The sequence below is a fragment of the Mustela nigripes genome, chromosome 10, assembly GCF_022355385.1.
Source record: "Mustela nigripes isolate SB6536 chromosome 10, MUSNIG.SB6536, whole genome shotgun sequence".
NCBI classification, from domain to species: Eukaryota; Metazoa; Chordata; class Mammalia; order Carnivora; family Mustelidae; genus Mustela; species Mustela nigripes.
The window spans coordinates 36,660,972-36,685,401 of NC_081566.1; the positions used below are offsets into that span (position 1 = coordinate 36,660,972).

At 35.3% G+C, this 24,430-nt stretch overlaps 1 long non-coding RNA gene across 1 annotated transcript; it reads right to left on the bottom strand.

Annotated features, from left to right (window-relative positions):
* Positions 1-885: 885 nt before the first annotated feature.
* LOC132026150 (uncharacterized) lies at positions 886-21,668 on the bottom strand. Its single transcript, XR_009406797.1, has 3 exons — positions 21,512-21,668; positions 17,264-17,410; positions 886-1,051 (listed from the first exon to the last, which is right to left on the bottom strand). It is a non-coding gene; the product is annotated as an uncharacterized LOC132026150 (long non-coding RNA).
* Positions 21,669-24,430: the final 2,762 nt, after the last annotated feature.

Here is a 24,430-nt window from a genome sequence, read left to right on the forward strand (position 1 = left end):
TTGGTTTGAAGAAGAGTCTGGGCAGGAGGAGCAGCACACCCAGGCAGACGGAAATGGAAGGGGGGACCTGAAATTGCAGAGTGAAATTGAGGCATGTGACAAAATGTGAGTGGCTGAGCTCATCTGCATGAAATAGGTTCCCATTCTCTTCAAAAAGAGGCAACATTTAATTCTCAGTTTGTGCCTATCATGTACCTTTCAAGTCAAAATCAAAATAAAATACTTGCATGGTTATTTAGAACTGATGTTTATTGATGTAAGTTGAATATACTTACCCAATATGAAATGTTCATCATTTTAAAGCCTGAGGTTGACCAGTATCACGTATTAAAAAAAAAAAAAAAAAAAAAAGCCCAGACCTAAGGGCTGCCTTGTGCAAAATGGTAGCTACTTGCCATGCTTGCCTATTAAGAGCTTAAAGTGTGACTCACTACTCCAAAATGATATGTGCTACAAATATAATTGCATACTGGATTTTGAAAATTTCATATGCATCAAAGAATGTAAATATCTCATGTTTTAATTAATTGCATGTTGAAATAATATTTGAATGTACTGGGTAAAATAAAATGCATAAGAATTAATTTAATCCAACTCTTCTTTGAATGTGACTGCTAGAGAGTTTAAATTTACATATGTGGCTCATATATGGCTCAAATATATTTCTAGTAGACAGTGCTGCTCTTGAGCCTGATTCTGTTATTTATTTGCTGTGCATGCTTAGGGAAGTTAGTTAGCTTCTCTGTACCTCCAATTCCTCAACTATTGAGAAATTGAGTTATGGAGATGAAATAATTTGGTACATGAAAAGTCTTTGGAGGAATATCTGGGATATAGAAAATTCAGCTATTATCATCTATCATCCTTTGGTTGTAACTTTGTTACATCAAATACACGTGTATTTGTATGTGCAGCACAGAATGTGACAGAAGCATTAAAAAATACCTAGTGCTTTTATCCTAGTTTTATTTCTGTTGTTCCCTCCCAACCTCTCTCTCTTTCTTTCTTCTTCTTTAATTTTCTTCTTTTTCTTCATCTTCATCTTCTTTTTCTGTAAGTTTCAATGAACTACAATTAAAAATTAGGGATAACTCTTACTTAAGGGGAAGGATTGAATGGGGATGTGTTTCTGTATTTCTAGCTAACTGTTTTGCTGATAGTTAGAATGATTATAATTTAATTTTTTCAAAATAGTTTCACAATCTTTTTAAAAAATGTGAACTCCCATAAAGCATCCTTGTTTTGTGACTTCCAACAGGAAACTCACAATGCAGGGTCTAGAAGGTAGGGCGGATATTTTAGTATAAACAGACAGAAGTTTTTGGTTGTTTATGTTTACTGTAAATAAGAAGAAATTACAGTGGAATTAGGGACTTGTTTAATTAGAATCTACAGCTTATTTGTGTTTGTTTGCTTTGGCTAGTTTCTTCTCTTAAACTACTTTTAATTTCCTTGGAAGTGAACCTAAAACCCACAACACGTGAACACTTCTAAAGACGGGGAAAATCCAAAAACTGTGGTGAAATTGGAAGACTGTGATTACAAAGAAAAAGAGGAAATAGAAAAATTGCATTTGGTCTGTTTAAGGGACTTGATAGGCTATCAAGAATATGATATGTGACTCAAGAATTGCTTGCATAAATAGAAATCTATCCACATAACCCTGGGATATATAAGCAGGAGTAGAATAATAGGAGAGTTCCTCTTTTATGTGATATGTACCATTGTTCCAATGTTTTTTAAGGGAATGATCTTAATTTTTGGCTTCATAATTTAAAATGAGTGTGATGAATATAGAGAGAATAGTAAAAATTATCAAAAGATTTGAAAATGAAATATCTGATACCAGAGAATTTTAACACAGAGTTTTTTACCCCTATGTAAAAGAAAACAATACAGGGGCACCTGGGTGGTTCAGTTGGTTAAGCAATGGACTCTTGAGTCTTAATTTTGGCTGGGATCATGATCTCACGGTCCTGAGACGGAATCCCGTGTTGTCTCCTTAGCGGGCATGGAGCCAGGTTAAGAGTCTCTCTCTCCCTCCCCGTCTGCCCCTTCCCTCCTCTTGCTCTCTTTCTCTCTCCCTCTTTAAAAACAAGCAAATAAACAAAAATATAGAGTTTTTAATCTGGAAAAAGGATGAGTGACAATCTACCAAAATTGGAAATGACAAATGAGCCTGAGACAGTGAGGGTAATTATCATGTGATAATCTCAGTTGAATATCTGTGTGAGTATCCACTTTCAGCCATGTGCTGTCTTCATTGACATCATTTTATTTTTGGACATTTTTATTTTATTTTTTTAAAGATTTTATTTATTTGACAGACAGAGATCACAAGTAGGCCAAGAGGCAGACAGAGAGAGGTGGGGGAAAGCAGGCTCCCTGCTGAGCAGAGAGCCCGATGCGGGGCTCGATCCCAGGTTCCTGGGATCATGACCTGAGCCTAAGACAGAGGCTTTAACTCACTGAGCCACCCAGGCGCCCCTATTTTTGGACACTTTTTAAAGAAGGAGGATATAGATCTCCTTTTTCTGTGTGCCCACAATACCCTATGCATCTCTTGAAAGTGCTTTGCCCTCTGTGTCATGACTTTCAACTTATGTGTGGTCTCTTCAGATCTCCAAGGACAGGGAATCAAGGCTTCTTAGTCTACACCATCCCAGAACCTGGCAATGTCTTTGGTATATAGCAGTGCATTCTTAATAAATATTTGCTGCCTGAATGCATGAATAAACAGAAAAATTTGGGGTGCTTGGCTGGCTCAGTCAGTTAAGTGTCAGTCCAGGTCATGATCTCTGGGTCCTGACATCAAGCTCTTCCTTGGGCTCCACACGGAGTGTGCTTGAGATTCTCTCTTTTCCTCCTCTGCCCCCCAACCTCCCACCACATGAGCTCTCACTCTCACTTTTTTAAAAAAAAAATAAGGAAAATTTGACTTTCTGGAAAGGATATTTTAGAATAATTTAAGGTAATTATTTTGTTCCCATTAAGGCCAGTATCAAATGGTTCATCAATTGTTCATCAATTGTTCTTGATTTTAAGACTGAAGATGAGATTGGATGATGGCCCATTGCTATAGGAGTTTTAGAATCAGACGACTCTGTTTCTAGCTTGGGTAAATTGCTTAATCTTTCTGAAGTTCATCTTGTTTGTAAAATAGGGACAGTAATACCTAATGCCCTATAGAATTATTATTAACTTGTAAATTAAATGCAGTGATGTATAAAAACGTAGTTAAGCTAAGAGTATATCACAATGCAAGCACTTCATTCATTCATTCATTCATTCATTTAACAACTATTAGTACAAGATAGGCACTATTCTAGATGCTAAGAATATAATAATAAACAGGGTCATTATCAGTATTATAAGATATAAAAGCTTTAGGTAAAATTACTATCCTATCAATGATGCTCTCTGTTTCCCATTACCAGGAGGCCAATTCCCAGGGCTACTTCTGTGGACCAGTAAATACCTATTTAATGTAGAATGTTGGGAACATAGGTAACCCGGTCACCAATCTGAAATCTGAAGGATTCATGAGGACTATGTAGTCTCAAGACTGATTTGGAGATTTGGGGTCATGCTTTAGAATTCTTTCTGTTGGCCCTGAGCTTTCAGTGTTCAAAAGCCCAGCTGACTCCAAAGAACTTCCAAACTATTCTTCCTGGAATTACTAGCATTATATGTAGCAGAAAAACACTCAGAGAAATATACCTTAGCCCTTTCTACAGCCTGGTGTTGCCTTTTGGAATTCAGATTTAATAAAGAAAGCTAAATATTTAATAGGAGGAAAGTAGATTTCTTGATTGTGTTTTCTGCATTGATGGTTTTGTTTTCATACACCTAGGTCCTTTGCAACTTCTGGGTGTTGCCAGAATGAATCTTAACTTGTTTTTACAGTCTTTGTGTCTCTCCTCTCTTTACTGTGATCTCAGTAGGAATAAGGAAGCACATGATACTCTTCAAAGCACATGATACACCTCACTTAAACTGGAAAATTCAGTATGCCCAAATACAAAAACTAAGTCCTGAAATAAACTGAGGAGTCCTCTAAACCAGAAAGTCAAAAATAGTACCATATACCCAAAGGCAAGATCATCATATTCTTTATTTCTTATTATATCCTTCTTTGATTTCTTATTCATTTAAGTTTTTCTGGTGGGCTATTTCTGAGAATGTTTTCTCTGGGAGAGGTTTTACTTTCTTAATTTAGAGAAAAGAAAAGCTGGAGAAAAAATGGTCATGGAGAAGAGAGAGAGAGAGGTTACACTAAAAAAAAATACGATCAAAACAGATTCTCAATTCTTTAGCTCAATTAGAAAATTTTGCTACATAACTTTGAAGAACTATTAAAGTCTAAATTGAATAGGAAAATTAATTTTGTTAGAGGGATTTGCATCTCTACAATTTAATGTTTTGCTGCATGTGTAATACAGAATTACAGGGTGTCAGAAGGTGAATATTAACAGATTTTTTTTTTTTTTTTTGGTCTCTCCTCCAAAAATTCAACTACTCTCTTCTTTTTCTTTTCCTCCTTCCCCCTTCCTTCCTTCCTTTTCTTTCCCCTTCCTTGCATTTTTCCTTCCTTCCTTCCTTCTGTCCTTCCTTCCTTCCTTCCTTCCCTCTCCTCCTTCCTCCCTCTTTCTTCTTCAAGGTCAGAATCAGATTCAGATTCAGATTCAGTTCCCTGCTGGGAGAGTGATCCCAGGAATCTTGTCTAGGCTGGGTTTGCAAATGACCTTGAGGAGTATCTTTCTTATCCAAGAAAATCAGGTTGATTTTAGTACCAACTGGGTGTTTGAAGTGTTATCTTTACTCAAGTTGGCCTAGATTATTCCCAAGAAATTTTGGTGTAATTGGAATGTTGGAATGTTGAACCATCCTTTGACATTCTCATATGAATTCTTAGGCAGGATAATGTTTCTCTCTCAAAAGTTCCCGGTCTTAAAAAAAAAAAGTTCCATTCTTGAGGTTAGCCTTAGGGTAAAGATATGCTAACATTACAGCTGACCTCTGACAGATGAGAAGATATTCTCAAATGCTAGGTATGGAGGGAAAGAAGTCAACTACTACATGTTACTACCAGTCACTGTACTGGAAATGGTATGCACATTAGCTCCAAAACATCAAAACAACTGTCTTAGATGATTATAATCTTATTTTTAGTTAAGGAAATTAGTGTCTAAATTAGGTAAGTAATTTTTAAAAGGCCGTCTAGCTAAAAAATGGCACTCGAGGAATTTAAAGACAGGTCTGTCTGAGTCAGTGTCAGGATCACTCCTGCCTATACTTATGCCTTCTCAACTAATAGGACTCCTTGTGCACAGTATCTTGATTTCCCTGAAGGTCTCAAGTACTTTTTAAACTCATATATATTGCATTTTCCAGAATAGTTCATGCAAGTCACCACAAAATTAAAGCTGAAGAGTTTAAGAAAGCAAATCAAAGTTGTGTTAGAAAATACGTTGTGCAGAAAATCTAGGAGATCTCTTCTAGTTGAGTATAAGATATATCCTGCCCAAACTGAAACAGAAATTGAGATCTACAGCTTAAACAAAACAATACTGCCTTTCCAGGGACTAACATGGGATTAAAGAAAAAGTCTTAGCTCTTGGATTAGTGGAATGTACTAGCCAAGAAGCAATGGAAATCCAAGAGCTAGGATTAAGGGGTGGGAAAGACACTGAATAAAAAGTTTCATAAAAAGATTGAGTAATCTACACCTAGTTTGTACCTATTCTTAGTTCTTTGAACTGAATTTAAAATAAACAATTTTAAATAGCTAGTCTCATGTGCTGTTTCTCAGTGGAGATGGAATTGGAATTAGACGTAATAAGGATTGTCAGAGGAGTATAAAGGAAAATGTCTATGGAATTTCTGGAGGCTGGTCTTTTGGAGAGAAATTTCCAGTTGCTGGATAGAGGCATTGATAACATCACTAATTTGAGAGTCATCTGTTGTCCTTCTGTCGCATTGCAACTTCAGGACTGGACTTGGAATACATATATCTCTGGTAATTTTTTTTTTTATTATTGTAAGTGAAGATGAGAGTGGGCAGATGGTGGCAGAAGAGGGAAACTGAATAATTCAACAGGGAATCGTCTTGACTTAAATCAGTTTTCTCTGTGCCAAAGCCTACTATGTGATGCCAAAGGAAACCGTCAAGACTTTTCATAGCCATGCAGAAATGTGCAGAGACGCATTGGGTGTAGTTGCCTATGTAAATTTTACTGAGGGCTTCCTGTCATCTTAAGAAGAAGGAAGTGCAGAAGTACGTGTGTGTGCTAGCCTGTGAGTTTCTCACTGTGTATGGGAGTTTCGATGTGTTTTTCTGGGTGAGGAAGAGGGAGGTTGGGTGCAGGGCAGAGACGTGAAGGAAGTACAGTAAATGTAGCATGCCTGTCCATCTCAGAATCAGTTTGCGATACCTCTGTGGTGCCCAATGTCACTCTCCATTTCTTCAGGTCTGGGAATGATTGTCCTTAATTACCTGTGTGGTTTTACTCCCATATTTCTGGGCTACCACATCTGTTTTTAATTTTCTCTCAATTGCAAAAGCAATATATATTTAATGAAGAAAATTTGGAAAATATAGAAGACAAAGAGAATAAAATAAAATGGGCTCATAATTCTATCATCCTGCAATAACCACTATTAATGTTTTGTTGTGCATTTTCCCAAGTATTTAGTTTTACAAAATTGGGATGATACTCTAAATCTTGCTCTATAATCTGCTTTTCCCCTTGACTTTTATGTGTTTTTATGTGACATATGCTTTTCTCAGTATGCTTCAGTGTATCACTTGGACAATTCTCCATCTTCATGCAGACCCACCTGTGTGCTAACTTTACCACGTTTTTTTCTATCAATAATTTCTACCATGTCTCCTTTGGATTTCCTGATTCCTGCATAAAATCACTTCCTTGTTTATACATTCAAATTCCCTTCTTTGTAATCACCTGGTCGAGCCTTAAGTCTCAGAAAATTGAACTACCTTTCAATTCCACATAAAACACTGCTGAAGAAAACCATACATCTGAGTTGATTCCTCAAAATGTTAATTCAGAAATGTGATGTCCTTCTAACAAATGAAATGTGCTCCTAATTCTGGGTCTGTGTATGTCTCCTCTGCCCAGAAATCCATTTCCTGAGTTGTCTTCTGTGACTCACTCCTTTACCATCAGGTTTTCCCTCAAATGTCACTAAACTCGGAGGAAACATCTATTACTGGCCTCCATGCACTGTGTTGAAGTGACTGAGTTGTCTCTTCTCTTAGCCTGTAGTCTCCTTGAAGAGAAGAACAATATCTAGTGGAGTTTTGTCACATGGGAAATCTTCAATAAATCTCTACTAAATAAAACAATAAGTAAAAGAATAAATAAATGAAAAAATATGTTTCTTTTCTAATTCATAAAGTATCATATTTGATTTTTTTTAAAGATTTTATTTATTTATTTGAGAGAGAGACAGTGAGAGAGCACATGAGCGAGGCGGTCAGAGGGAGAAGCAGACTCCCCATGGAGCTGGGAGCCCGATGCGGGACTCGATCTCGGGACTCCAGGATCATGACCTGAGCTGAAGGCAGTCGTCCAACCAACTGAGCCACCCAGGCACCCTCATATTTGATTTTTTAAAGATTTTAATTTTAAGTAATCTCTATACCAAACGTGGGACTCAAATTTACATTCCCAAGATTAAGAGTCACATGCTCTACTAACTGAGCCAGCCATATTCAATTACTTTAATCACATCTTTGTAAATATTGATTTGGTAATAGTATTTTGGTCATTATATATACATTTTGGGCAAGCTTTGACCAGGTTCACATCACCAGCAGGGGAAAACCAGAAGCTCAGTGTTACTCTTACTTTATTATACTTCTCATGCTTCCTCACCAATATAGTCCTAAAAGCAAAATATAGAGGAGTTCTAAAAGAAGTCAATCCTGGATGATATGGGATGCTGTAGCTGAACACATCTTACTGAAACATTACATTTCTGTTAAGTATCCAAAATTTACTTATCTTAAAAAATCTATGTGAATTTAGTATATTAATCTATAGCATGTTTTCTTCAATATTACTTTTTTAATAACTTAACAACTTACTTCACATTATTTGACTTTCTCTCCTCCCTCAAGTAAAACTGCTACTCCAGAAAGTGCCCATATTCATCCTATGACTTCCCAAAACTTCTTGAATCCCATCAGTGTCTGCAAAAGTATGTATAAACACAAATGAAGAAATAAAATATTGTACCACACTGCCTGTCCCTGTTGTGACTTGAAGGCAGAACCTGATAGTGTTGCTATTTGTATATCAGTAAATGAAATGAGAAACATTAACTCATTAAGCAACATACATTTTAATTGTAAATTTGCTGAGCAATATCCTAGCTCCAAGGGTAAATTCTCTATAATAATTCTCTCCAATATACCTTCTGTTCCCCTCTCTCTTCTTCTTCTGGAATCCCAATTATTCTAATGTTGTTTTATCTTATAGTATCACTTATTTCTCAAATTCTCCCCTCGTGGTTCAGTAGTTGTTTGTCTCTCTTTTGCTCAGCTTCTTTATTCTCTGTCATGTGGTCTTCTATATCACTAATTCTCTCTTCTGCCTCATTTATCCTTTCAGAAAGTGGTCGATTTTCTCTTTCTAGAATGGCTGCTCTTCTCTTCGATCTCCTGTTGGATTTGTAGGTGTTTGGAATGGTTTGATAACTCAGTAGCTGAACTCCTGCTACCTGATGTCCTGCTACCTCAGCCTGCTTCTTCTCCACCATCTTGACTCCTCCCTATTCTGAGCTCCAAGGGTAATCAGAGATCTATAACATCTGAACATGTTTTTAAGACATTTTGCAACTCAGATTGAAAGAAACTCTTCCTGATTCTCCCAGATATATAATCATACTCCAACCTCCCTTCATCTGAACAACTAATGTACCTCCTGTGGATAGTTATGACATTTATTGTACATATTTGGAGGATATAATGGTCCCTAGAGAAAAAAAATAATAAGTGCTTATGTGTCCAAAATGAGAAAAAGTAACCAGAGAAGACAAAGTTCCATGTTATTTGACTCCTAGATATACCTGCTCAACCTTTCAGAGGCCTGAGTCATAATAAAAAAGGATAAAAAAATGCAATATGAGAAATATCAAGGCATATTTTCATTGAATTACCAAGGGGTTTTTATTTTACATAGCAGAAAAAGAAGGAAATCTTTTATTATTTATGGCAGATTATTTATGGGGAAGGGAATTTTCAAAAATTTGGCTTTCTGTTTTAGAAAATTATCTCCAAATGCAATAATCATACATAAATGCTCGACTTCCTATCACCACTCATAAAGACCTTTTTGATAAATATTTTCTTCTATCACTAAACAAATTTAAATAACCTTTGATTTATTTGCTGAAAAATCACTGTAAAATAGCAGAAATACTGTATTGTTTTGAGTACACAAAATGCATATATATGGCAAGAAAGTGAGCTCTAAAGGCAGATTTCAGAAACTACATACTTAAATTCCTTTAGCTGTTTTTCTTACTTTTAACTATCTTTTTTCCCTTGGATATCTAAAATCTGGATCCTTCTCTGCTAGAGAACACTGCAAAGGTGCAAGTTCACATAGAACTTCAAAATTATAGAATACAATAAAAATTAAAACTAGTAAACCAAACGTTTACCTTTACTAAATTACGATTTGGGTCTCTGGCCGGTTAAGCTTAAGATGAACACATGGGGAGATTCAAGATTTTAAGCAAGAGAATTGTCCTCTCTAGATTAAAACCATGTTCCAAGAGTTCTGAATTGAGGGATCTAAATTTATAGCTCTCTTTTAAAATACTGATTGTATAGCAAAATATACAAATAAACAGACTCCAGGGAGACAAAAACCATTTGCTCCCTTCCTCCATATTATCAGCTTCCTTTACTTTCCACCACCCTGCTATGATGGCTGCGAGCCAATTCCTGTGGCAAGACATTTAAAAACAACCGCGTGGCTCCGTATTGATTGGCAACACGAAATTTGGCTCCATAAAGTCTGGAGAATGTATCGGGAGCTAACGCTGTTACCTGCCTGATTTCAATGTATCTTTGTGTGCTTAGCACAGGAAAAACAATTTAATAACGGGCAGTTTACAGTCTTGAGTATAGTGGACTGGTGAGGTTCAGCTCTAGATGCACTGGCAAAACTCAGCCAACAGATTGGTAGTTTTATTTATTTATTTATTTATTATTTTATAAAGTTAACTTTTAATGGCCCATTTGTGATTGAATCCAGAATTTCATAGTCTATGCTATCAACCCCTAGATTTTACCAAAAATTTCTTGCTATGCCTATAACATGCTAACATGGTCAGATACAAAATACAGTATAACTGGCTATTTTGCCTAGCAAATCTGATGTTACTTTTTAACGATACCCAACCACTTTAACATGAATAGGAATTTAACATAGTCACAAATATCCATGTGGAAAGTGCATTGTGGAGTATGCTTGTGTGAATGATTTTTTAAAAAATACAGGTTCAGTAGGGGAAAATGACTTGTTTGTGTTAACCTGTAAGATCTATAATGGAAAGGAATATTCATCTTTACTTGAAATCTAAGTAAATAAATCTAAATTTATTTAGTTGGAATGAGCAGGTTCATTAATGATTCTTGTAATATGGGTCATGATAATGAAAACATCAATTTATAAATTGTCATTTAGTATTAGGCTTTTTCCACTGCCTTAGCTTATTGTCACTTATATTCACATATTTCTATTAAATTCCGGGTGTGGCTCACTGTCTTTTTGTTAGGGTGATAATAGAGGCATGTGGTTTTATTTGTGGGGGGAGCTTTGGAAGGAATTAGGATCATCTTAGGCCATTTTAGTTCTTTGTTTTAGTCATTTTCCCCCTCCTACTCAAAAGAGATGATGGCTATTTCTGACTCAGTGAAAAGTAAATAATCTAATTGTGTCAGGATTTAAGAGCACTTACTACACCATGATAAAAAAATGAAATAGAAGCAAAACATAAAACATAAGGTATTCAAAAACCTATTCCTTCAGTCTCCCAAGTGTTTCATTTCCCAAGCCCTTGCCTGCCTTTCTCTATGTCTCTGTAAATCACCAAGCAGTCTGGCTTTCTGGCACGTTTTCCTTCTTTCCTTTACACCAGCAACATCTACGTTTTAACATCGGCTTCTGCTACTACTTACATTTTTTCTGTCTTTTATGTGCCTTTCTCTCTATATACACACATATATGAAAAACAAGAAGAAAGAATAAAAGACTGAGCGATCTAACTGTTTTCTGCCTTTTTTATCCTGCTCTCCTCAGTCTCCTTTAGACCACTGGGGAGAAAACAGTGCAGATGCATATGATTTGGATGCATTTTTAACATAAATGGGATTTGGATTTTTCTACTCTGTTTTGGGAAAATGATTTAACATCCTTGTCTCATTTGAGATCCATAGAGGAAAGCTTTTAATAGCTCTCCATGAAATATATATCTGCTGTGTTTTTTTAAATTTCAGATTAGTGAAATTCCTTTTATTCCTACTTTAGTAAAAGTAATTTTGAATAGATGTTGAATTTTATGGATGTCTTTTCTGTATCTGTTGAAAAAACCACAGCATGTTTTCCCTTTATTATATCAATGTGGCAAATTACTTTGACCTTTTAATATGAATGTAATAGTGATGACCTCTTTTTTATTTTAGTATTTCAAAAAGTTGTCAATAAACTTATAAGTACTTTCAAAGAAGCAACATTTGGGTTTGTTAATTTGTTCTAAAAAACATCTTTTCTTTCATTTCTTTCTGTCTTTATGTTTCCTTTTTTCTACTTTTTTTAGTCTTAATTTGTGCTTTCTTTTCAAGTGTATCAAATTAATATTTAGATCAGTGAAAATTATTCATTACTTTTCAGCCTTTCTTCTTTTCTAATACATTTGTCAATGCTATAAATTTTCCTCTAAGCATGGCTTTAGCTACTTCCCAATGTTTTGATATGTCATATTTTAATTAATGATTTAATTTAATTAATGGATATCACTACATTTTATTTAATTATTTAGAAATACATTGTTTAGATTCTAAACAGGTATTTTCTAGTTATCTTTTTGCTATAGTTTCTAGTTTGGCAAGATATTAAAAGAACAGATTCTGTTTAATTTAAATCCATTGCAATTTGTTCAGTTTCTCTTGGTCTGTATGGGAGGTGTGTTCTGCAACCATCTCTGTGTCATTATAGAAACCAAGTCATTCATTATATTTTACCTGCATTTTCTTGATTACTATTTTTCATTTTGTCTTTTGTTAGAAACTTTAAATTTGACACAGTCTGATTTGATTGATTTATAATTTGTATATTTTATTTTGTGTGTCAGGAAATTATTCCCTATCTTGACATCCTAAAGATACTCTAACACATTTAATTTTTTTTAAAGATTTCATTTATTTATTTGACAGAGAGATCACAAGTAGAGAGGCAGGCAGAGAGAGAGGAGGAAGCAGGCTCCCCGCAGAGCAGAGAGCCCGATGTGGGGCTCGATCCTAGGACCCCGGGATCATGACCTGAGCCAAAGGCAGAAGCTTTAACCCACTGAGCCACCCAGGCGCCCCCACATTTTATTTTTTAAAGTTTCTATGATAGTTTAAGATAGTGAAAGAACTAACCAAATAAGATACCAAGACTGCGTACATAAATCAGGACTGATATAAGTAAATTGATAAATACTGTCACTGTATCCAAGATCTATCCCCCCCCCCTTTTTTTTCTTTTGATATCTCTTACCTCAGCTTATCTGTCTAACTTCAATTAGGACCCCTAGTAACAATAGCTAACATTTATTATTGATTATATTAGGAACTATGCTAGATGCTTTATAGTCACATTTTATTTTGTTCTTGTGCCAATCCTGTGAGATAAGCATCACTATCATATCTGGTTTACAAATGAGGAAAGTATCATGCTAAAAGTAAGGGATCTGGTAAACAAAGTTCTGCTGAGTTCAGGCAGCCTATGCAGGATCTGACCCTTAGTCTCTATGGAATGCTAAGGTCATTACTAACACACAAAGAATTATAGTAATTACTCTCTTTGCCTTTGGGATTTCTCTTGGTTCTGCTTCTCTTCTTCTTTCGTCTAGTTTCTAGTCCTTTGCTTTTGGTTTGAATTCTGACTTTTTACTTAGGCTCTTTTAATTGACAGCTCTATTTTAATGATCTGCTTGCCTTTGATTTAGCACTAACTTTTTATTGCTACCTACTACACCTGGCTCTAACTTCAAACTCTTGGGTTTTCACGCTATTCATTGCTCAGGACTCAAGCTAATGCCTACATAACAGGGGATATTAAAGAAGAAATATGCTATACTCTTCCTGTAACTCTAGTAACTAGTGAAATATCCAATACCTCCTCCAAAAACCATTCCTTTAGTCATTTTTTCATGTATTTAATTTTTCTTCCTTTTTTCCTCTCCTCCCTCCCTTCCTCCCTCCCTACCTTCCATCCTTAAGTTTATCAGACTTTTATCAATGTTAAGCTGGGCTGTTCTAAGCATTGGGCATAGAAGGATGAATAAAATATGTGCCTTGCTTTGTAGAGCTCATCTTCCAACAGAGAACAAATGTTGATGATAATCAGTGAAATAACATTGCATAAAATATTCTGAATTCATCATGGATGTTTTCATAAAAGAGGTAACAAATGAGCTGAACCTTTAAAGATAAATTTTTAAGAATAGGGAAGCGGTGCTGAGAACTAGAACTTAAATCAAGATGTGAGATTTCCACATAGTCCTTTAAAATTGAATAGAAGTAGTCTGAAGGAAAGAACTTAGATGATCCTGGAAAATGGGTTTATGGTCTCAAACAAACAAACAAACAAATAAACAAAAGCCTCCCCCAAAACAACAAAAACCCCCACAAAAATAGGAAGTTTACTATGTTAAAATCTTACATTCAGGCCTTTACTTTCTTTATTCATTCTCTCCTTTTCTTTTTCTTATTTTTCGGGGTGGTTTTGGTAACCACAAACCCGGTGACATTTTATCACTATACTCATATTTCAAATATAGCATATATTATAAAGTTGTATAGTCAAGTGAAACCCAAAGAAGCCACAATGTCCCCCACAAGATCTGAGCACTCAGGCCTACCTTCCATTTTACTTGTGTAATCTGTCCGCAGTGTAGAGTAACTCAGTGAGTGATTTAAGTGTTTTTTCCTTTCTTCACTTTCTAGGGACTTTTCTTGATAAGCCACCAAAGCATTATTTTAGAAAATTCAATTACTTTAGCCAGGTTGAAAAAAAAATAAGTCTATGTGTTGTTTTTACCTGTATATATCATTTCTACTGCATATCTTTTATATAGAAGAATGGCATCCAACCATAAATTTAAGCTTCTAAAATATTTTCCTTAATTATACTCAGTTTGCCTATAAAATATGGCCTAGTCAAAATATTAAAAGTAATTCTGGTTTGTCATGAAGTTGTTAATCTATATATTCCTTAAGCTAAGGATGACTTCTAACTTTAAATTATTGAAACAGAATTGTAACTAATAAAAAATTACATTTGGGAATGGCTGGATGGCTCAGTTGGTACAGCATGATTTCTGGGTCATGAGTTCAGGCCCCATATTGTGCTTAGAGCTTACCAAAACAAAAAACAAACAAACAAAAAAGTGATCTTTGTTCATGTTACTAAACTTTATCTAACTTCATATGATTTCTACTCTTGTCTATTATTTCTTTTTAGCTCTCCAAGAATTCCTAGCAATTTCAAAGAACACTAAGTTATCCATTCTTTGATCTAATATTGTTGGTTAGCTCTTTATTCTAAATACAATCTTTTTTTTTAAAAATTCAATTACTTTACAAATATGTGAGTTTTTTAAAAGTAGACAAATTAACAAAAAATAGAAAAAATGTATTGCACTCTCCTTTACTAAATTAAAAATGACACAAACATTTTTTAAAGAAAAGAATCTAATGATCATCTTCAGATTCAGAGTTGTAAGTAATTTTTTTTTGGATGGTTATAAGAAGAGGAACTAGGTTTAATCTGTAATAGAAATGATTAAATTAGCTTTTAAACAGCACTGCTGAACTATGTATTATATGCAAAAATGAAAACTTACCCTTGTTCCTCTAAATTTTGAGGCAAAGGCAGTTTAAGAATAGTTCTGGCTTGGGTCTCCAAATTAAACACTTTTTTTTTTTTTTTGCCAAAAGAGGAGACTGCCCACTCCTCCAAAATAAAAAGCAATTTTACCTAGGATACTCTAGAATTGTCAAAAATAATAAACTCAGTGGAAAAAAATGAGTAAAACTTAAGAGTTTAGAATAAATCCCCAACCCATTTTGAAATGTCTCCTAAATATCTCTGATAGGTAATTGTGCAGATCACTGAACATATATTTTACTACATAGCTCTCAAATTGAAAATTTTAAACACTTCTCTGATTTCTAAGTATTATTTATTTAAAAATTATATGAATTTTTCCATTGTCTCTAATATAATAAAATAGTCTCAAAATTTAAAAAATAAGTAGATGAGGTAAAGATCAAAGGTATAATAATTTATATTTCATTTTATTTATAAATGATTCAACACACTTTAATTTCCCTGAAATGTTTCAACATGTAAAGCAAAATATCAAAACTGTTTTGTTTCCACAAAGAAGATGTATAAGAATATTTTCGTACATGAAAAGTATGGAGCTACTTTATTATTGTAGAAAATTTTATGGTAAAGCAATTCTGATACTTGGTTGTAATGGTTGTCATAACTGAAAAATATATGCCATGTTGGTATATAGATCCAAAAGAAAAAAGGCATTATTAACTGTGATTATTAAATTACGGAATTAAATTTCATCCGGTAATTAAGCAAAGGTTTTTGTTGAAGTTTATCCACTAAATCCCTGCCATCCTTGATGTCCTTGAGCTATTGCTGCACAGTAACTGGAGAATCACAGTTTTGTATCTTTGAAAATAATTTAAACTCTGCAGAAATTATATTGGAGAATTTAAGTTTCAAAAATCATGCTTATGCAAAAAAGATGCTTATACATTTTTAAGGATGTCATGTCATTTGTGGCAAAGCAAAGCACAAAAATTAAAAACATTTTTATCCCTCCCTTTTAATAGTGCTGAAAACTAATATACGCTTTTCTTTGTTGACCACCTGTGTTGTGAAACTATCGCAGATCCTTCATGATACCTTCACCTCCTGATAGAGACAGAGAACTAGGCTCAATTCTTCTGTCAACTTCTTTCTAATTTAAAAATGGAATGTTCTCCTTTTTACCTCTTCTACTTAAGTGGACTGCCTTGAATGTCTCCTGCGGTGAGCACATCACACTTTATAGACCATTAAGTTAGGTTAGGGTTAGGGTTACAATTAGGTGGATTACATTTGCGGTTACTGTTTTGCTTGATTAACAGATTCTTCTATTGAATTACTATTTTCTACTTAACTTCTACTCTTAGATAGGTTTACTGGAAACCATAAAGTCATGCTAGATTGAGAATCTCAGGGCTAAATGAGACTTTAGATATATGGTTAGATTTCCCACACAGCTCTAGAGTTGCCAGATTTACCAATTAAAAAAAAAAAACGGGGCATCCAATTAAATTAGAATTTCAAATAAATAACACATTTTAATGTATAACTATGTCCCAAATCTCTATAAATACTTAGTGTCTCTTATTTTATCTGGCAACCCTAAATAGGTGACTGCTCTGTAGGAATTCTTGTGTTTGGGTAGTTCGCTTTCCTTTTTCCAAATGGAAAGAAATATTTCTTGGTAAATAGGGGAGTAATTGATTGTAAATGGAGTGTGTGTGTGTGTACATAAACATCATAATCAGCTATGATGACATTTTTCTTTTTGCTTGCTCTTTGTTATGAATCATAAATTATCTAATATCCTGACATGATAGGTCCTCTGAAACTTTATGGAATAAGAACAAAGATAATACAAAACCTGACTTTAAGGTCTTGAAGACCCATACTTCACGTGTCACCATAAGGAAGATGTACTAAGCAATGTCAAGAGTCAATTAAGGGTACTAAACAATGGTGGCTAAGTTGGACAGACAGCACGTATTTTTGGACTTCTAGTCAAAGAAAGTTTTCTTCACTGGCCACAGAACATTCTCCATGCTTCCTAGTGGGTTTAACCTTCTAAGACATCAATAGGTCCCCCGAGGAAATGGTTGGGGGGTGGTATCTAGGACTTTGGAGCTTACCTTCCTTTTCAGTGCGCCACCCCAAATGCCTTGTCAACTTGATGCACAGAGAGAAACTCATCTTCCAAAGGCAGTATCAGTCAGTCATGGGGATTGAGTCTTCCCTCACCTCATGAGTCTTCTCTCACCTCTGCCATTCTGCCATATCTTGAATAAGAGATGAGGGAAGAAAAAATTTAAAAAGGTCCTTTAACTTGAAGTCACCATTGAAGTACAGCTATTTACATTATGTGACAGATTGGGAACAAAAGTGGGCTTTGGAGGCATGTTAAAAAGCTATGACCCCAGTAAAAAATTTCCTTAATTACTGGCACAGCAAAGCCCTGCACTGTGGAAAAACATCCTTGAAATCCATTAGTCAAAAGAAACATGACTAGAAGCTCCATTTTGTAAATATACCATGCTTCTGGAATTATGGTAGCTAACCCACCCCTGAAGGATGCCAGGCTGGAGATAAGGGCAAGGTCAGATTCATGGTCCTGTAAATCTTTGTGGGCACAAGGCCCAGTGCTTCAAAAGGCTTCCATGCTTGATTTAAAGCCCTACTGTTATTGTCTTGAAAACCTTAATCATTTTCAATAAGGGTTCCCACAAGTTCATTTATTTTATAGTGGGTCATGGAAATTATGTTGCTGGTTCTGCACCGAGAAGAGAATTTTGGTCAGGGCTGTGACTTGTGACCAGAGGGCAGAGCTTTCCTAGGTACTGTGTAATAGTTCAGTGCCCGTGTTTCCCATCATTGAGTGGGGAGTACCACCTGTATGCTATCATCCAAATCAGATCTAAACTTTGGATTTTCATGATCACTTCTACCTATATCCAACTGGTTATTAGGACCTGTGGTTTCTATCTCCTACATATATGAAAACCTTATTGCCTCCTTTTTGTCTCTCTGCTAATGGCTTTCTTCAAGTTTCCTCAGGTCTTTCTTGGTCAATTATGCTAACTACTTCATTGGAATACCTGATTCTGGTTCAATCTTACACTGTACAATTCATCTTCTATAACAAGGTCAAATTCTGCTTGCTACTGCTGCTTGTTTTTGTAAATAAAGTTTTATTAGAACAACAGCCATACCCATTAATTTACATCTCACCTATGGGGGCCTTTGTCCTATAGCAGCAAAATTCAGCAGTTGTAACAAAACCTGGCAAAAACTAAAATATTATGTAACCATTTCCAGAAAAAGTTCGCCAATTCATGTTTTATAGTTATCCCTAAATCATCTCCTAACATGCATATTTCATCTTTCTGTTTCCCCGTTTAACTCCAGACTGGCACTCCATTGTTCACAACATAAATTCTTAGCTGTTCAAACTGGCATACCCAGCTCTTTTGTTTGTTTGTTTGTTTGTTTACCCAGTTCTCGATAGGCCTCTCTCTCTCTCTTTTTTAAGATAAAAGAGAATGATTCTTTTTTAAAATTTTAGATCTTATTTATTTGAGAGAGAGAGAGAAAGCATGAGCAGGGGGAGGGACATAGGGAGAAGCAGGCTCCTGGCTGATCAAGGATTCCTAATGTGGGGCTTGATGCGGGGCTCAATCCCAGGACCCGTGGATCATGACCTGAGCCAAAGGCAGACACTTAACCCAATGAGCCACCCCGCCGCCCCAACTGATAGGCCTCCTTCTATTTATTTGGACTCTCTGCTAACAATATCTGGACCATTGTTTCCTACTGGAGTGGAGACAAATGGGTGGGAAAAAAGAAGGAGGAAAAATGAAGTGGAAGGTGAGATTAAGAGTCACTTATGGTTTGTCTCCCTCCCAATCCCATCTTGTTTCATTTATTCTTTTCGTACCCACTTAAGCCCCCATGTTGCATCACAACTTCCTCATATCAGGGAGATCATATGATAGTTGTCTTTCGCTGCTTGACTTATTTCGCTAAGCATGATACGCTCTAGTTCCATCCATGTTGTCGCAAATGGCAAGATTTCATTTCTTTTGATGGCTGCATAGTATTCCATTGTGTATATATACCACATCTTCTTGATCCAAACCATAAGTGACTCTTAATCTCACAAAACAAACTGAGGGTTGCTGGGGGGAGGGGGGTTGGGAGAAGGGGGTGGGATTATGGACATTGGGGAGGGTATGTGCTTTGGTGAGTGCTGTGAAGTGTGTAAACCTGGTGATTCACAGACCTGTACCCCTGGGGATAAAAATATATGTTTATAAAAAAAAAATTAAAAAAAAAATAAAAGAAATACAAAAAAAAATGAAGTGGAAGGTTTATCAGGTTTACTTCAGAAGAAATTCTTTTTTTTTTTTTTTAAGATTTTATTTATTTGTCAGAGAGAGGGAGCACTGGCAGACAGAACAGCAGGCAGCGACAGAGGGAGAAGCAGGCTCCCTGCTGAGCAAGGAGCCCGGTGTGGGACTCGATCCAAGGACACTGGGATCACGACCTGAGCCAAAAGCAGCTGTTTAACCAACTGAGCCACCCAGGCGTCCCATTCAGAAGATATTCTAAATGCCACCCTCTATTCAATGGCTTTTTGTGGGGCCACACTAATCTCAAGATTAATTGCCTCAATTAAAGCTAATTTATATTCAGGCTGCAAATAAAATGTACCCAATATCTGAACAGAAGAAATATTCACTGAGGGAAAAAATATTTCCCCCAAAGGTAGTGCATTTTTATTAAAAATTAAAAAAAGAATAACATTTATTGCTCACTATGTGCCAGATGTTATCCTAAGCATATCTGATGCACACGCTCATTGAAATTTTTAACAGTGCTGTCTTGCTGGTGGAGAATAGGAGGCTTGGAAGGGTAAAGCTATAATTAGTAGGCAATGGGGCCAGAATTCAAACTCAGGTGATCTCATTCCTGAAACTTCATATTTAATTACTATACTTGTGTCCTTCTGAAACAAAGCACTGCTTTTCCTTGATGTGAGGTCAGGTTATCTGGAAAATATCATAAAGATAAATAGTTTAGAATTTTATTACTAAAATGAAACACTACATTTTGTTTAGAATGACCTACATGAAGCTGGAAGGGCATTGGCTGTCTCTGATTGAGGAAGCCTATGTAGCCAGACAAATGGACTTTTCTTATTTTATCTATTGGAAATTAAAGGTGACTAGGGGACTTTAACAAATTTGAACCCTCATGGTACAGGGGGCTGACAGTTGACTTTGGGTTTTCTTATTTATTTATTCTCATCTACTGATGAAAATAACATATTTTGTTTTGGAATGAAAAAAAAAAAACTTGTCAAGTCCCATTAAACCAAAAATGATATCATCTCTGGAACTGAAATAAAGATATTTAATTTTATCATGTGCAACCCGGATCAAACTTTATAGTTGGACACTGATATTCAGCAAGGCAAAGATTCTTATTCAGGGTCACGGAGCAGAATCAGAAGTAGAACCAAAGGCTTAATAGACGAACCTGTGTACTTAGTAACTAGGTCCTTCATTCCATGGTTGTATATATTGTGGTTGATTGCTTGTAGCTTTTAACATCAATATAATCACTTATTAAAAACAAAATAAAACTTTGAGTCTGTGATAGTATCTGTTGTCAGGTATATGAGGTTGCAGTACTCTATCTCTTTAAATTCTTCAGAAAATCTACATCCAGCACATCATGTATGTGGTAATGTCAAGTTCCTGATAATTCAAGTCTCTTAGCCTTACAATGCTTGTGTTGGCAATGTCAGTCAATTATCTATTTTTTTTGGATCATGACCTCAGTAATTATACCAGAGACCTCAATTTTCCTCCTCTTCACTCAAAATGTCTCTGGTCCTCACTCTTCTTTTCTTCTTTCTAGTTTCCATAAAATGTAATAAGGTTTTTGGTATTTCTAAGACTGCATACCCCATTGCCTTTCCTCTTCGACTTCTTTTAAAACCTCATTTTGAAAGAGTCACTTTGTCTTTTTTTCATTTCCAACAACCTGTTTTTCTCTGGCCTCTTCCCATTATCTTGAAAACAAGCTCAGGTGCTCCTTACCATGGGAAATACTCTCTTTCCCCCTTATTGTTTTATTTTTTTTAAATAATTTCTAAATTTCTCGAAAAGTTCTCTCAATTAATTGTCCAGCATTCCTATGCCTTGTTTCCCCACCTCTCTGGTGAAATAGTTCCCTTCAAGGTCAACATGTTAACTAGATCACTGTGGTGATCATTTTTCAATATCTATAGATATCAAGTCATTATTTGTGCACCTGCAAGTAATATAATGTTATATATCAATTATATCTTAATAAACAAAAAAGTTAAAACTCACTCTTGTCAGATCCAGTCGATCTTTCTTATAGTTGAGCTTCTTCCACATGGCTGAAGTATGTGATATTTTTTTTTCTTAAAAATATTTCCTCTTCTGGCTTCTGTGACCCTGCCAGTTCCTGGTTTCTGCTTTACCTCTGCATTACTTCTCAGTTTTCTTATCTGGTTCCTTCTCTCTCTCTCACTCATCAAGCTCAGATAGTTCCCCGAGATTCTGTACTTATTTTTCTCATCTGCTTCTGCACACTCTTTTTGAATAATTTCTCCTGCCTTTCACAGCTTCACTTACCACAGTGGTTGAATTTCTGAGACACAGAACTCTTTGAGCAGCTGGCCAAATCTATGAACCCCTCACCCAAATTTTGACATGAGAATATAGCATTTGTTAAGCTAACATTTTTTGATCACTTACTATGTGATCTATTATATCCTTGTAACAATCTCATGAGGTTGGGTAAGAAATTTGAGCTGGGTTGAATAAAGAAACTTACCAAAGATTCACACCTCCTACATTTATTTGGCTGGGTTTCAAACCTAAGCAGACTGACTATAAATAGACAGTTGACACTTAGTTCTGCATGCATTGTGAGCAGAATCATGGCCTCGTGAATCTCTTTTAGGGACTCCTGAGCTATCATCATCAAGATGATGGTCACAAATTCCTATATCCTTAGCTACAGTCTGAATTCAATACATATTCATCTTTTTAAAGCAGATTTTATTGAGGAATAATTGCTATACAATAAACTGCACATACTTAGTGGAAAAGTTAGTAAGTTTTGACATGTGTATATATCTGTCAAGCCATCATAACATTCAAGACAATAAACATATCCATCACCTCCAAGAGCTTCCTGAGTTCCCTTTGCATCACTCCCTTCTGTCCCTCTCCAACCCACATTGCTCAGAGGCAGCCAATGATCTGTGTTCTGATACTACAGAGCAATGCACATCTTCTATTTTTATTTTATTTTTTTAATTTTTAATTTTTTTTATTATTTATTTATTTATTATTTATTTATTTTAATTTTTTAAAATTTTTTTACTTTGTTCACATCTTCTATTTTTATATTAATAAAAACACACAGTATTTACTCTTTTTTCCCCGAATTCATTTACATTGTATGTAACAGCAATTTATTCCTACTTTATTGATGAGCAGTATTCCATTGAGTTGATAGACCAAAATTTACCTATTTATTCACCTGTGATGGACATTTGGGTTGTTTCCTATTCAGGGCTATCACAAGTAAAGCTTCTATGAATACTTTTGTACAAGTCTTTGTTCAGAGTGGAGTAGTTAGAACATACAATATACATACATTTAATTTTCTAAGTGCCAAAGTGTTCTGCAAAGTGGCTTCACCATTTTACATTTCCATCTTTGATGTTGAAAATTTGAGTTGTTTCACATCCTTGCCAATACTTAGTGTGATCAATATTTTTAATTTTACTCGTTCTAATAGGTTTATGCTGGTACCTTGAGTTTTAGTTTGAATTTTGGTAATGACTAATAGAATTGAGCGTATGTTCATGACCTTCATTGCCACCACATGTATTCTTTGTTGAGATGGCTCTTCAAATATTTTTTCCATTTAAAAAATTGGATTTTTCCTCCTTATTGTTTACTTTTTTTTTAAGATTTTGCTTATTTATTTGATAGAAAAAGAAAGGGATAGAGAGAAAGCACAAGCAAGGGGAGCAGTAGGCAGAGGGAGAGGGAGAAGCAGGCTCCCCATTGAGTGGAGAGCCCGAGGTAGGACTCCATCCCAGGACCCTGGGACTCTGACCTAAGCCAGAGGTAGACACTCAACCAACTGAGCCACCCAGGTGCCCTGCCCTTACTTTTGAGTCTTGAATATTCTCCAAATATTCTGAATGCAAATTCCTTATTATAACTATCATATTTTCTTTCAGTTTAACTTCTTATTATTTTGATAGTAATTTTTGACAACAGAAGTTTTAAATTTTGGTCAAACCCAATTTATCTTTTTTATTTTTAGATTTTTGTTTATTCATTTGAGATAGAGAGAGAGAGAGAGCACAAGCAAAGGGAGGGGCAGAGGAAGAGGGAGAACCAGACTCCTAGCTGAGCAGAGAGCCCAACATAGGGCTCAATTCCAGGACCCTGAGATCATGACCTGAGCCAAAAGTAGATGCTTAACCAACTGAGCCACCCAGGTGTTCCAACATTTTTTTTCTTTTATATATATGTTTTTGATGTTGTATCAAAGAAATCTTTGCCTAACATAAGATCACGAAGATTTTCTCCCATTTTCTTCAAGAAATGTTAGACTTTTCAGTTTACCATTTAGGTCTAGAATCCCTTGTAGTTAGTTTTTATATGTGGTGTGAGGTGTTCATATTGTGCATGTGATTATCTAGTTGTTCAAACACTGTTTGCTGAAAGACTGTGTTTTCTTTGCCTTTCCTCCTTTGCCCCAAATCAGCTGTCTGGTAAGGGTAAAAGTAAAGGATTCTTTCTTGACTATTGTTCCATTGATCTATTTGTCTATCTTTATAGCAATACCATACAGTCTTCAATACTTTAGCTTATAATTAGTCTTGAAATCAGGTAGTTCTCTTTTGCTCTTATTTTTCAAATTTGTTTTGGATTTTCTGTGTTTCTTGAATTTTCATGCAAATTTTAAAACAAACATCAGCTTATCAATTTATACAGGAAAACCCACTGGGATTTTTGAAAGATCAGTAAGTCTATAGATCAATCTGAGGAAAATCACTATTTAAAAAAATCTAGTCTTCTCATCCATGAGTAAAGAACATCTCTCCATTTATTTAGATTTTCTTTAATTTCTCTCAGCAATGTTTTACTGTTTTTAATTTATAAGTAATAACCTTTGGTCAGATTCACCTCAAAGTCATTTTTTTATGCTATTGTAAATACTGTTTTAAAAATATT